Source organism: Mesoplodon bidens, assembly GCF_964165515.1.
Source record: "Mesoplodon bidens genome assembly, chromosome: 1".
Lineage (NCBI taxonomy): Eukaryota > Metazoa > Chordata > Mammalia > Artiodactyla > Ziphiidae > Mesoplodon > Mesoplodon bidens.
Genome location: NC_138176.1, coordinates 214,920,691 through 214,934,123, shown reverse-complemented (window position 1 = coordinate 214,934,123; position 13,433 = coordinate 214,920,691). Strand labels below are relative to the sequence as shown.

General features: G+C 41.0%; 1 protein-coding gene across 7 annotated transcripts in view; it reads right to left on the bottom strand.

Moving 5' to 3' along the window:
- Window positions 1-13,433, bottom strand: part of BANK1 (B cell scaffold protein with ankyrin repeats 1) — a 336,673-nt gene that overhangs the window by 241,791 nt on the left and 81,449 nt on the right. The gene's annotated exons all lie outside the window — the stretch shown is intronic.

Here is a 13,433-nt window from a genome sequence, read left to right as displayed (position 1 = left end):
ACTCCATGTTTAAGTGGACCCATACAGTCCAAAACCCCTGTTCACAACAAATACTGTATGCTAACACATATATATGTAATCTAAAAAAAAGAAAAAAAGGTTCTGAAGAACCTAGGGGCAGGACAGGAATAAAGATGCAGATGTAGAGAATGGACTTGAGGACACGGGGAGGGGGAAGGGTACGCTGGGACGAAGTGCGAGAGTGGCATGGACATGTATACACTAACAAATGTAAAATAGATAGCTAGTGGGAAGCAGCCGCATAGCACAGGGAGATCAGCTTGGTGCTTTGTGACCACCTAGAGGGGTGGGATAGGGAGGGTGGGAGGGAGGGAGATGCAAGAGGGAAGAGATATGGGAACATATGTATATGTATAGCTGCTTCACTTTGTTATAAAGCAGAAACTAACACACCATTGTAAAGCAATTATAGTCCAACAAAGATGTTAAAAACAAAAAAATCTATGTTTAAGTAGACACATGCAGTTCAAAACCCCTGTTGTTCAAGGGTCAAGTGTAGTTTTAATCTTACCTAATAGAGGTTCTCTGGTTACTCTTGACAATGAGTATCAGTGAAGGCTATTGAGTTGACAACGGTTATAAATCTAAAAATTTCAAGATTTTATTAAGGTGGAAAAGCTAAATCTATATACATAAGATATAAAGGGTTACTGAAAACCTTTTCTGAAAACAATCCAGAAAGAAAATTAAGGATAAGAAGATTAGAATTAATATAGAAAAAAAGAAGGAATAAACACTTATTGAGCATCTGTTTTATACTAGGAATTATGCTTTTTATATAAAGCCATTTCCTTTAATCCTAACCAAAACAAACACACACATACCCCAAAACCAAAATGGAAGGCTATCATTTTCTCTTTTACAAATAGGGTAACTAATACAGAGAGTTACATTCTGAAGATCAACCAGAACTATCTAAATTTAAAATCTGTACTACTCTTTACATCTTGCTGTTTAAACCCTTCAAAATAACTAAAATGAAATATATTTTTATGGTTATCTCAGATATCACCCTTCAAAGGCTTTCTTCAAAGTCAAACTAAATTTCAGTCCTTCACAAAATAAACAGAAACCTCAGTTACATGCTCTTATAAAATTGTGTTTATCCAAAAGTCATTAATTTCAAAGTTCTCTTATTAAATATTCTCTCCCTAAGCATAAATCCCACCAATAAAACTTACATTTTTAAAGCTCTGAAAAAAAAGAGTTTCTACAAATATGCTGATGTTAAAAAAATCATTTCAGTTGATACACATCCACTTCAGGCATTTCTCCATCGGAGTCTAGCACTCTCCAGTATTTGTCCACAGATTATTTTGCACTAAATTTCTCCACACTGAGTAAATTGCTCATCGAGAAAAGATCCCCCAATTCCACCTATTGCCCTGGCCTCACACACCCTACATGTCGGAAAACACTTCTCTGTTTCTTTGCTTGTGCCTCCCCACGCTGCTTCATCTGAGGGCTGAGGTCAGGAATGGGAGCCCTCCTGGTGCTCACGTCTGCCGCCTCCTCTTCACAGGACCTCACTGCCAGCACAGTTCTTCAATTCCTCCATTGCTCACATCTCACCCCTTACTCTGAAGCTTTAATGGCTTCCCACTTCACTTTGGCTCAGATCCCAAGATCCTTGGCTTCAAACTTCTTCGGAGTTCTCTTCCCTAGTACATCTCTTCTTGTACAACTTTGACCTCTCGCTTTCCAAACTTAGTGAGCCTTAGCGGATATCCTCTCCCAGTGTTTATTCACCTAGAGAACTCATTCTCATTCATGAGGGCTCACACAGGCTGCTTCTCATGCATCAGATTCTCTCCCTAATAGAGGGCAGGACTCCACCTTTCAACCATTTCCAGAGAAGAGTTCTCAACAAAAGACAAGCACACAGACCACCCCCAAGGAGGCACTGACACCTCATTTGTACCCGGGACCAGCTTCATGGGCATGTAACCTCTGCAGCTTCACAGGCCCTGCACTTGGAAGAGCGCTGCACTTGCCTTAATGTTCTGTTGTTGCAGCTTGAAATGCTTAAGAATTTGAACAGAGGTCCCTACCTTTTCATTTTGCACCGGGCCCTGCTAATTAGGTAGCTGATCCTGTTTGTACGTACGTTGGCATGCCCTTGAGTTCCTCCTCTCCCTCCATCTCCCCACATGTATCCTCTCCATCGAGGTCCAACTCAGGTTTCGCGCACAACTTCTGAAGGAATCGTGAAACATTTCGCACCTGTACTCCTCATTTGACCCCTTCTAAGCCACGCCCTCTGGTCTTAATACGCTTTTCATGCCTGTGTCTAGGCTTCCCAGATAGATTTTAAACATCCCGAAGGTATGTTTATTTTTTCATATCGTTGCGGCATCTTGTAAGAATTAGGTACATAAGAGATGATCTGTATATATTTTTCAATTCAGATAGAATACCTCTATAAACACAGGACATGTTTTACACTGAGCAAGCTCAACTCCTTATCCCCCTTAGGACTCACAGCTTCATCTGCTTCCTGCATCTCCATGCACGAAGGGGGCTTCGGAGGAGGGAAGGCCTGCACTCGTCCAGCCCTGTCCTTAACTATTATGGGCGTCTTAATTAAAGATATAATTATTGGGGGCTTCGGGGAGGGAAGGACTGCACTCGTCCAGCCCTGTTCTTAATTATTATGGGCGTCTTAATTAAAGATATAATTATTGGGGCACATTTAACTCAATGGAGGAAATATTAGGACACTCAAATGGTCATAAATTGAGTGTTATCAGTTATGAAGCTGTTATTTTGCTCTCAATCTTTCTGACTTCTCTGTTTATCCCTTATTTGGCTCTGACCATCCAGAAAGAGATATAATAATTATCACTTCCAAACTCTACAGATTCGCTGCAATGGTCACAACCCTTGAGACCTCACCAAAAGGGCTGGAACTCTGTCTACAATACAACACAGGTAGTGGAGTTTCTAGACTGTCAGGATGGGTGTCTTTAGGCTTTGATGAATCATTAAGTACCGGTAACAAAGGATTTTGATCTTAGTGGATCATTCAGCTTACTATGACTTGCACACAGACAAATGGCTCTTTTCATATTCATAATTAATAGGCACTAGCTCTACAAGCACAGGTGCAGGGGCCTCATTAAGCCAGCACTGTGCAAGTCCCTGCAGCTGACCCTAATCTGACCCATGACAGCAGAGCAAGGATTAGGTTATGGCAACGTTCCAAAGTTAGCTGCTAATTCTCACCTTCAGAATCACCTGGGAAGCTTTTAAAACTCCCAATCTCCAGGCCGTAACTCAGACCATTTACATATGAATCTCTGGGGGTAGGATTCAGATATTATTACTTTTTAAAACCTCCCCTAGTAATCTCTATATGCTGCTTAGTTTGAGAACCACTTGGTTACAGGGAAAAAACATCTTTTGTCATCGTAAAACCTTATCTCGAAAGGGGTAATACTTCACAACATAGACATTTTAGGCATTGATACACACAATAATCTTTTGCTGCTTTAACTGTATTTTTCAATTAAATCACAGGACTTGACTTTAAGTTAAGGTTGGCTACCAAGGACTAGTGTGTGACTTGGTGTCAGAAATAGGGGGGCAGTGCTGTTAGCTTCTGTGTATTGTTTTAAACTGTATTCAGTGCCAAGGAACAGGTAGGAGCTAATCTCTGAAGTTTTTGTAGTTTGCCTGTGGGCCCTTCTACAAGTCACACCCCTTTATATATTCTCAGAGTTTCTCTAGAGTCACTGGTTATATAATCTGTGGTCTATACAGATTTAGGTTTGGAGTCTCACATTATGGTTGCAGCCACAAAGCTAAACATCAGTGAAGGTCAAAGAAAATGAAGGTGTTTATTAGGGAATATGCCATGTTCTAGGATTCAGATAGAAAAAGGATTCAATGAAATTAATAGAGATCCAAATGCTGGTAAGTCCCCTTAAAAGGCCTTTTCTGGTTATGCTATAACTTTAAGAACTAAATTTGCTCAAGAAATCAACAAGTGACCAGACTACTTTTAAAAGCATATTCCAGTCTTATCAGAACAGTAGCAGTGGGAGAATAACATAAAGAAATATCAGTTAATTATACCAAAGGAAGTAAGAGGTTTGGGGTGGAGAAAAGCTGCGATTGCAGCAGATTCTATCAAAAGGAAGGGAGAATGACATATTGAAGTCCTGCCTACACAGGTAAAACAATATAGAAAAAATAAGCTCACTCTTGACTGCTCTTTAGGATGGTGCTACTGAAGAAGCAATAGAGAGGCCATTACTGACCCATGACTGGGGCTCAGAGAAATCACAGGAGAGGCAAGAGGCATCTGGGAGCAAACGACAGTACTTCCGAGAGGGCCATTGAGGAAAACATTCACAGGCTCTCTCTTAAAGATTCAGGTCAAATCCATTAAAAAAAAAAATCCAGTGACTGAATCACTTTTGAGAGATGATGCAGCTCTAACAGGTGATCATAGAACAACTGACAGGACTGCAGACAAGCCTCTGAGGAAGAGCACTGCCTCCTTGATGCCATTACGAGGTGATGTGAAGGTGACCTATTATTAAGAGGCACGAATGTATTTCCTGTGCTCTGGGGCACGATTTAACCTTGGCAGTACTGACATGTTTGAACCAGAGAAGTCATTGCTGTGGGGGCTGCCCTGTACACTGTAAGATGTTTAGCAGCATCCCTGGCTTCTACCCACCAGATGCCAGCAGCAACCCCCCAGTTATGACAACAAATCTGACTGCAGACTTTGCCAAATATCCCTTTGGGAGAGACAGCCAAATCAGTCCCAGATAAGAACCACTACTCTGAGGGAATTTGCCTGAGAAAGTAATGAAATTAGGACTTTGGAGTAAATACACAGCAAAGGGAAAAGAAGCTAGCAAATCATAGACCAGGTCCAGTTCTGATTTAGATGTTATGCCAATGGAAGAACGCCTCCCAGGTGGATTATTCATCAAGGACAAAAACTGGATAAGATTCATTTGAACAATGGATGTGCTTATTATTAGCAGGCCTAGAATTCACTGATTTCATATCTCTCATGATCAATTACCCTATACAAGACAAAATCAGGAAGAATATGCTAGAAGAGCAAATATCCTGGCCCATACCAACGAAAAAAAAATTAACACATACTAAAATAGAACAAATATTGCTAATCCTAGAAAAGAAGCAAAATTAAGCAGCAGAATTAAACTGTTAAAACTCATTTAGGTATTTCTTAAAAAGATAGGAAATAACTTACATAAATATAACACTGGAGGCACATCTTCACTAGTGCATGAAAAAAACTGTTGAAGAAAAAATCCTTTTTTCTGCTGTTTTTGAAGGAGCACAAAATTTCAAGGTCCAGGAAATCCAAAATCCATGGAAAGGAACAATGCTGGGAAAGATAACTCAGCAGAGGGATCAATACTGCCAGGCGTAGCCGGCAGGGAGCCCGGGAAGAAGGCTGGACCTGCCGAAGAGGCAAGAGACTTTTTCTTCCCTCTGTTTCCTGGTGCGCGAGGAGAGGGGATTAAGAGCGCTACTTAAAGGAGCTACAGAGACGGGCCGAGCCGCGGCTAAAAGCGCGGACCCCAGAGACGGGCGTGGGACGCTGGGGCTACTGCTGCCGCCGCCAAGAAGCTTGTGTGCGAGCGTAGGTCACTATCCACACCTACCATCCGGTGAGCCTGTGCAGCCCGCCACCGCCGGGGTCCCGGGATCCAGAGACGGCTTCCCCGGGAGAGCGCACGGCGCGCCTCCGGCTGGTGCAACGTCATGCCGGCGTCTGCCGCCGCAGGCTCGCCCCGCCCTCCGTGCACCTCCCTCCCTCCCGGACTGAGTGAGCCAGAGTCCCCGAAGCAGCTGCTCCTTTAACCTCGTCCTGTCCAATCGAAGAACAGACGCCCTCCAGCAATCTACACACAGAGGCGGGGCCAACTCCAAAGCTGAGACCCGGGAGGTGTGAGAACAAAGAAGAGAAAGGGAAATCTCTCCCAGCAGCCTCAGAAGCAGCGGATTAAGCTCCACAATCAACTTGATGTACCCTGCATCTGTGGAATACATGAATAGACAACGAATCATCCCAAACTGAGGAGCCGTGTGGATGAAAGGCTCTTGGTGCTGCAGCCAGGAGTCAGTGCTGTGCCTCTGAGGTGGGAGAGCCAACTTCAGGACACTGGTCCACAAGAGACCTCCCAGCTCCACATAATATCAAACGGCGAAAATCTTCAAGAGATCTCCATCTCAACACCAGCACCCAGCTTCACTCAACGACCAGCAAGCTACAGTGCTGGACACCCTATGCCAAACAACTAGCAAGACAGGAACACAACCCCACCCATTAGCAGAGAGGCTGCCTAAAATCATAAAAACTCCCCAGACACCCCAAAACACACCACCACACGTGGACCTGCCCACCAGAAAGACAAGATCCAGCCTCATCCACCAGAACACAGGCACTAGTCTCCTCCACCAGGAAGCCTACACAACCTACTGAACCAACCAAGGCCACTGGGGACAGACACCAAAAACAACGGGAACTACGAACCTGCAGCCTGCAAAAAGGAGACCCCAAACACAGTAAGATAAGCAAAATGAGAAGACAGAAAAACACAAAGCAGGAGAAGGAGCAAGATAAAAACCCACCAGACCTAACAAATGAAGAGGAAATAGGCAGTCTACCTGAAAAAGAATTCAGAATAATGGTAGTAAAGATGATCCAAAATCTTGGAAACGGAATAGACAAAATGCAAGAAACAGTTAACAAGGACTTAGAAGAGCTAAAGATGAAACAAGCAACAATGAACAACACAATAAATGAAATTAAAAATACTCTAGATGGGGGCTTCCCTGGTGGCGCAGTGGTTGAGAGTTCGCCTGCCGATGCAGGGGACACGGGTTCGTGCCCCGGTCCGGGAAGATCCCACATGCTGAGGAACGGCTAGGCCCATGAGCCATGGCTGCTGAGCCTGCGCTTCTGGAGCCTGTGCTCCGCAACGGGGGAGGCCACAACAGTGAGAGGCCTGCATACCACGAAAAAAAAAAAAAAAACTCTAGATGGGATCAATAGCAGATTAACTGAGGCAGAACGGATAAGTGATATGGAAAATAAAATAGGGGAAATAACTACTGCAGAGCAGAAGAAAGAAAAAAGAATGAAAAGAACTGAGGACAGTCACAGAGACCTCTGGGACAACATTAAACGCACCAACATTCGAATTATAGGGGTTCCAGAAGAAGAAGAGAAAAAGAAAGGGACTGAGAAAATATTTGAAGAGATTATAGTTGAAAACTTCCCTAATATGGGAAAGGAAATAGTTAATCAAGTCCAGGAAGCACAGAGAGTCCCATACAGAATAAATCCAAGGAGAAATACGCCAAGGCACATATTAATCAAACTGTCAAAAATTAAATACAAAGAAAACATATTAAAAGCAGCAAGGGAAAAACAACAAATAACACACAAGGGAATCCCCATAAGGTTAACAGCTATCTTTCAGCAGAAACTCTGCAAGCCAGAAGGGAGTGGCAGGACATATTTAAAGTGATGAAGGAGAAAAACCTGAAACTAAGATTACTCTACCCAGCAAGGATCTCATTCAGACTTGATGGAGAAATTAAAACGTTTACAGACAAGCAAAAGCTGAGAGAGTTCAGCACCACCAAACTAGCTTTACAACAAATGCTAAAGGAACTTCTCTAGGCAAGAAACACAACAGAAGGAAAATACCTACAATAACGAACCCAAAACAATTAAGAAAATGGGAATAGGAACATACATATTGATAATTACCTTAAATGTAAATGGACTAAATGCTCCCACCAAAAGACACAGATTGGCTGAATGGATACAAAAACAAGACCCATATATATGCTGTCTACAAGAGACCCACTTCAAGCCTAGAGACACATAAGACTCAAAGTAAGGGGATGGAAAAAGATATTCCATGCAAATGGAAACCAAAAGAAAGCTGGAGTAGCAATTCTCATATCAGACAAAATAGACTTTAAAATAAAGGCTATTAGAAGAGACAAAGAAGGACACTACATAATGATCAAGGGATCGATCCAAGAAGAAGATATAACTATTGTAAATATTTATGCACCCAACATAGGAGCACCTCAATACATAAGGCAAATACTAACGGCCATAAAAGGGGAAATCGACAGTAACACATTCATAGTAGGGGACTTTACCACCCCACTTTCAGCAATGGATAGATCATCCAAAATTAAAATAAATAAGGAAACACAAGCTTTAAATGATACATTAAACAAGATGGACTTAAATGATATTTATAGGACATTCCATCCAAAAACAACAAAATACATATTTTTCTCAAGTGCTCATGGAACATTCTCCAGGATAGACCATATCGTGGGTCACAAATCAAGCCTTGGTAAATTTAAGAAAATTGAAATTGTATCAAGTATCTTTTCCGACCACAACGCTATGAGACTAGATATCAATTACATGAAAAGATCTGTAAAAAATACAAACACATGGAGGCTAAACTATACACTACATAATAACGAAGTGGTCACTGAAGATATCAAAGAGGAAATCAAAAAATACCAAAAAGAAATGACAATGGAGACATGACGACCCAAAACCTATGGGATGCAGCAAAAGCAGTTCTAAGAGGGAAGTTTATAGCAATACAATCCCACCTTAAGAAACAGGAAACATCTCAAATAAGCAACCTAACATTGCACCTAAAGCAATTAGAGAAAGAAGAACAAAAACACCCCAAAGTTAGCAGAAGGAAAGAAATCATAAAAATCAGATCAGAAATAAATGAAAAAGAAATGAAGGAAACAATAGCAAAGATCAATAAAACTAAAAGATGGTTCTTTGAAAAGATAAACAAAATTGATAAACCATTAACCAGACTCATCAAGAAAAAAAGGGAGAAGACTCAAATCAATAGAGTTAGAAATGAAAAAGGAGAAGTAACAACTGACACTGCAGAAATACAAAAGATCATGAGAGATTACTACAAGCAACTCTATGCCAATAAAATGGACAACCTGGAAGAAATGGACAAATTCTTAGAAATGCACAACCTGCCAAGACTGAATCAGGAAGAAATAGAAAATATGAACAGACCAATCACAAGCACTGAAATTGAAACCGTGATTAAAAATCTTCCAACAAACAAAAGCTCAGGACCAGATGGCTTCACCGGCAAATTCTATCAAACACTTAGAGAAGAGCTAACACCTCTCGTTCTCAAACTCTTCCAAAATATAGCAGAGGGAGGAACACTCCTAAACTCATTCTATGAGGCCACCATCACCTTGATACCAAAACCAGACAAGGATGTCACAAAGAAAGAAAACTACAGGCCAATATCACTGATGAACATACATGCAAAAATCCTCAACAAAATACTAGCAAACAGAATCCAACAGCGCATTAAAAGGATCATACACCATGATCAAGTGGGTTTTATTTCAGGAATGCAAGGATTCTTCAATATACGCAAATCAATCAACGTGATACACCATATTAACAAATTGAAAGAGAAAAACCATATGATCACCTCAGTAGATGCACAGAAAGCTTTCGACAAAATTCAACACCCATTTATGATAAAAACCCTCCAGAAAGTAGGCATAGAGGGAACTTTCCTCGACATAATAAAGGCCATATATGACAAACCCACAGCCAACATCGTCCTCAATGGTGAAAAACTGAAACCATTTCCACTAAGATCAGGAACAAGACAAGGTTGCCCACTCTCACCACTCTTATTCAACCTAGTTTTGGAAGTTTTAGCCACAGCAATCAGAGAAGAAAAGGAAATAAAAGGAATCCAAATTGGAAAAGAAGAAGTAAAGCTGTCACTGTTTGCAGATGACATGATACTATACATAGAGAATCCTAAGGATGCTACCAGAAAACTACTAGAGATAATCAATGGATTTGGTAAAGTAGCAGGATACAAAATTAATGCACAGAAATCTCTGGCATTCCTATATACTAATGATGAAAAATCTGAAAGTGAAATCAAGAAAACACTCCCATTTACCATTGCCACAAAAAGAATAAAATATCTAGGAATAAACCTATCTAAGGAGACAAAAGACCTGTATGCAGAAAACTATAAGACACTGATGAAAGAAATTAAAGATGATACAAATAGATAGAGAGATATACCATGTTGTTGGATTGGAAGAATCAACATTGTGAAAATGACTCTACTACCCAAAGCAATCTAAAGATTCAATGCAATCCCTATCAAACTACCACTGGCATTTTTCACAGAACTAGAACAAAAAATTTCACAATTTGTAGGGAAACACAAAAGACCCCGAATAGCCAAAGCAATCTTGAGAACGAAAAATGGAGCTAGAGGAATCAGGCTCCCTGACTTCAGACTATACTACAAAGCTACTGTAATCAAGACAGTATGGTACTGGCACAAAAACAGAAAGATAGATCAATGGAACAGGATAGAAAGCCCAGAGGTAAACCCACGGCCATATGGTCACCTTATCTTTGATAAAGGAGGCAGGAATGTACAGTGGAGAAAGGACAGCCTCTTCAATAAGTGGTGCTGGGAAAACTGGACAGGGACATGTAAAAGTATGAGATTAGATGACTCCCTAACACCATACACAAAAATAAGCTCAAAATGGATTAAAGACCTAAATGTAATGCCAGAAACTATCAAACTCTTAGAGGAAAACATAGGCAGAACACTCTATGACATAAATCAGAGCAAGATCCTTTTGGACCCACCTCCTAGAGAAATGGAAATAAAGACAAAAATAAACACATGGGACCTAATGAAACTTAAAAGCTTTTGCACAGCAAAGGAAACCATAAACAAGACCAAAAGACAACCCTCAGAATGGGAGAAAATATTTGCAAATGAAGCAACTGACAAAGGATTAATCTCCAAAATTTATAAGCAGCTCATGCAGCTCAATAACAATAAAACAAACAACCCAATCCAAAAATGGGCAGAAGACCTAAATAGACATTTCTGCACAGAAGATATACAGACTGCCAACAAACACATGAAAGGATGCTCAACATCTTTAATCATTAGGGAAATGCAAATCAAAACTACAATGAGATATCATCTCACACCAGTCAGAATGGCCATCATCAAAAAATCTAGAAACAATAAATGCTGGAGAGGGTGTGGAGAAAAGGGAACACTCTTGCACTGCTGGTGGGAATGGGAATTGGTACAGCCACTATGGAGAACGGTATGGAGGTTCCTTAAAAAACTACAAATAGAACTACCATATGACCCAGCAATCCCACTACTGGGCATATACCCTGAGAAAACCATAATTCCAAAAGAGTCATGTACCAAAATGTTCATAGCAGCCCTATTTACAATAGCCCAGAGATGGAAACAACCTACGTGTCCATCATCAGATGAATGGATAAAGAAGATGTGGTACATATATACAATGGAATATTACTCAGCCATAAAAAGAAACGAAATTGAGCTATTTGTAATGAAGTGGATAGACCTAGAGTCTGTCATACAGAGTGAAGTAAGTCAGAAAGAGAAAGACAAATACCGTATGCTAACACATATATATGGAATTTAAGAAGAAAAAAAAAAGTCCTGAAGAACCTAGGGTTAAGACAGGAATAAAGACAGAGACCTATTAGAGAATGGACTTGAGGATATGTGGAGGGGGAAGGGTAAGCTGTGACAAGGCGAAAGAGAGGCATGGACATATATACACTACCAAAGGTAAAATAGCTAGCTAGTGGGAAGCAGCCGCATAGCACAGGGAGATCAGCTCGGTGCTTTGTGACCGCCTGGAGGGGTGGGATAGGGAGGGTGGGAGGGAGACGCAAGAGGGAGGGGATATGGGAACATATGTATATGTATAACTGATTCATTTTGTTATAAAGCAGAAACTAACACACACACACGCACAAAAAAAAATACTGCCAGGCTCCTGGGGTCAAAAGCAACAGCATCCTCAGTTAAACTATCTACTTATGCTGCTTCTCCACAGCGGAGGAGGGAACAGGGAGAGCACTTCTCCAGGAGCAGGTCCACAGACCCAAGCAGTTCTGCAGCAAGAGGCAACAGGTGAGATTAAAGCTAATTCTCTGGTCATCAGAGAGAATGAAGACGGTGCCATTAGATTGAACCAGTCAACTCAGCACTGGCATGCTGGAAACATAAAACGATAAGGGGAAATTCATAGATATTGAAGATACTGGGTGAGAAAGAGGCACATCTCAAATATGACCTGGTGACTGGCAAGGATAGTCTTGTAAATTTCTAGATTTTTATATGATGGCAGGGAAGTCTCAAAATATCACTTCCAGAGAAAGGAGGCCGTATCCTTAAGTGGTCTCTACTTACCCAGTAATTCAAAGACTTCTCAGAAATGTTCAAAGGTTGTGCTTTCAGACAATTGGCATAGACTGAACGTTATCCTGGCAAATCTGAAACATGATTTTCACTCATTTGGATATACATAATCTTTCCTGTGGTGCTTGGAAATTGGGACTTGGATTCAGACTCTACTAAGATCTAGGTTCTGAGAATACAAGGTTTTGACTGGGATGACTATTTTTGGTCCAGGGATTTATTTCAATTTTTTAATGTGTAGGTCTGATGCCAAAATAATCTTATATGACCTTTCAACTCTTAGGACTGTTTAAAAAGTGGGGTACCCAAGAGAGGTTTGGAATTGAAATAATGTAACTGCAGAGGGTCTGAAAGAATTGTATCCATGTCAGTAAAAGCCCACAGTTCTGTTACCGAAAGAACTCTCATCCTGCTCAGCTATCTGAGTGAGCTATCTCTGCTTGGAGGGCAGTGGGGTTTAATTTTTGGATTTTGATTTCTCTGCAATTTAATAATGGAAAGGTTTTATATTGTTCAAATTTTACTCTTGCAGATATTTTTGAAAGCAGCTATTTAGACTCATTGCATAATTCCTGGTGAGCAATTTTTAGTTCCAGAGGGCTTTTTTTTTTTTTTTTGCTTTTTTTGCTTTGACTTTACCTACTTGAGAACAGTTCTGATTTCCATTTTATAGTCTCTGCTATTTATTTCTGTCTCTTCCATTATTTCTGACTCAATAGGAGCCACTGGTTCTGCTTGTTTGGCCTGATCTCCCTTCCTCAAGTAGGTTGTAATTGTTCTTTGCCTGATCCTCTATCTCAGTTCCCTCAAACCTGTACAGTTTCAGTTCCTGGGGTCTTTAAGGGAGTGTCAAAGAAGATTTTGTTCCTCTGGAACTGATAACATAATAAAACGGCGATTCTCCTGCTTGGGCGTGGGGTCTGGAGGTGAGGGAATTAAGCTTTCCCAAACTGCACAGAACGTTCTGCTTCTCCCAGGGCTGCTGGTATCATCAGGATCAGGGGATTCTCTCCCAAAATATGCCTCCCAGTAAGCAGACAAGTGCAGCTCCTATCACATTAACCTACTGGC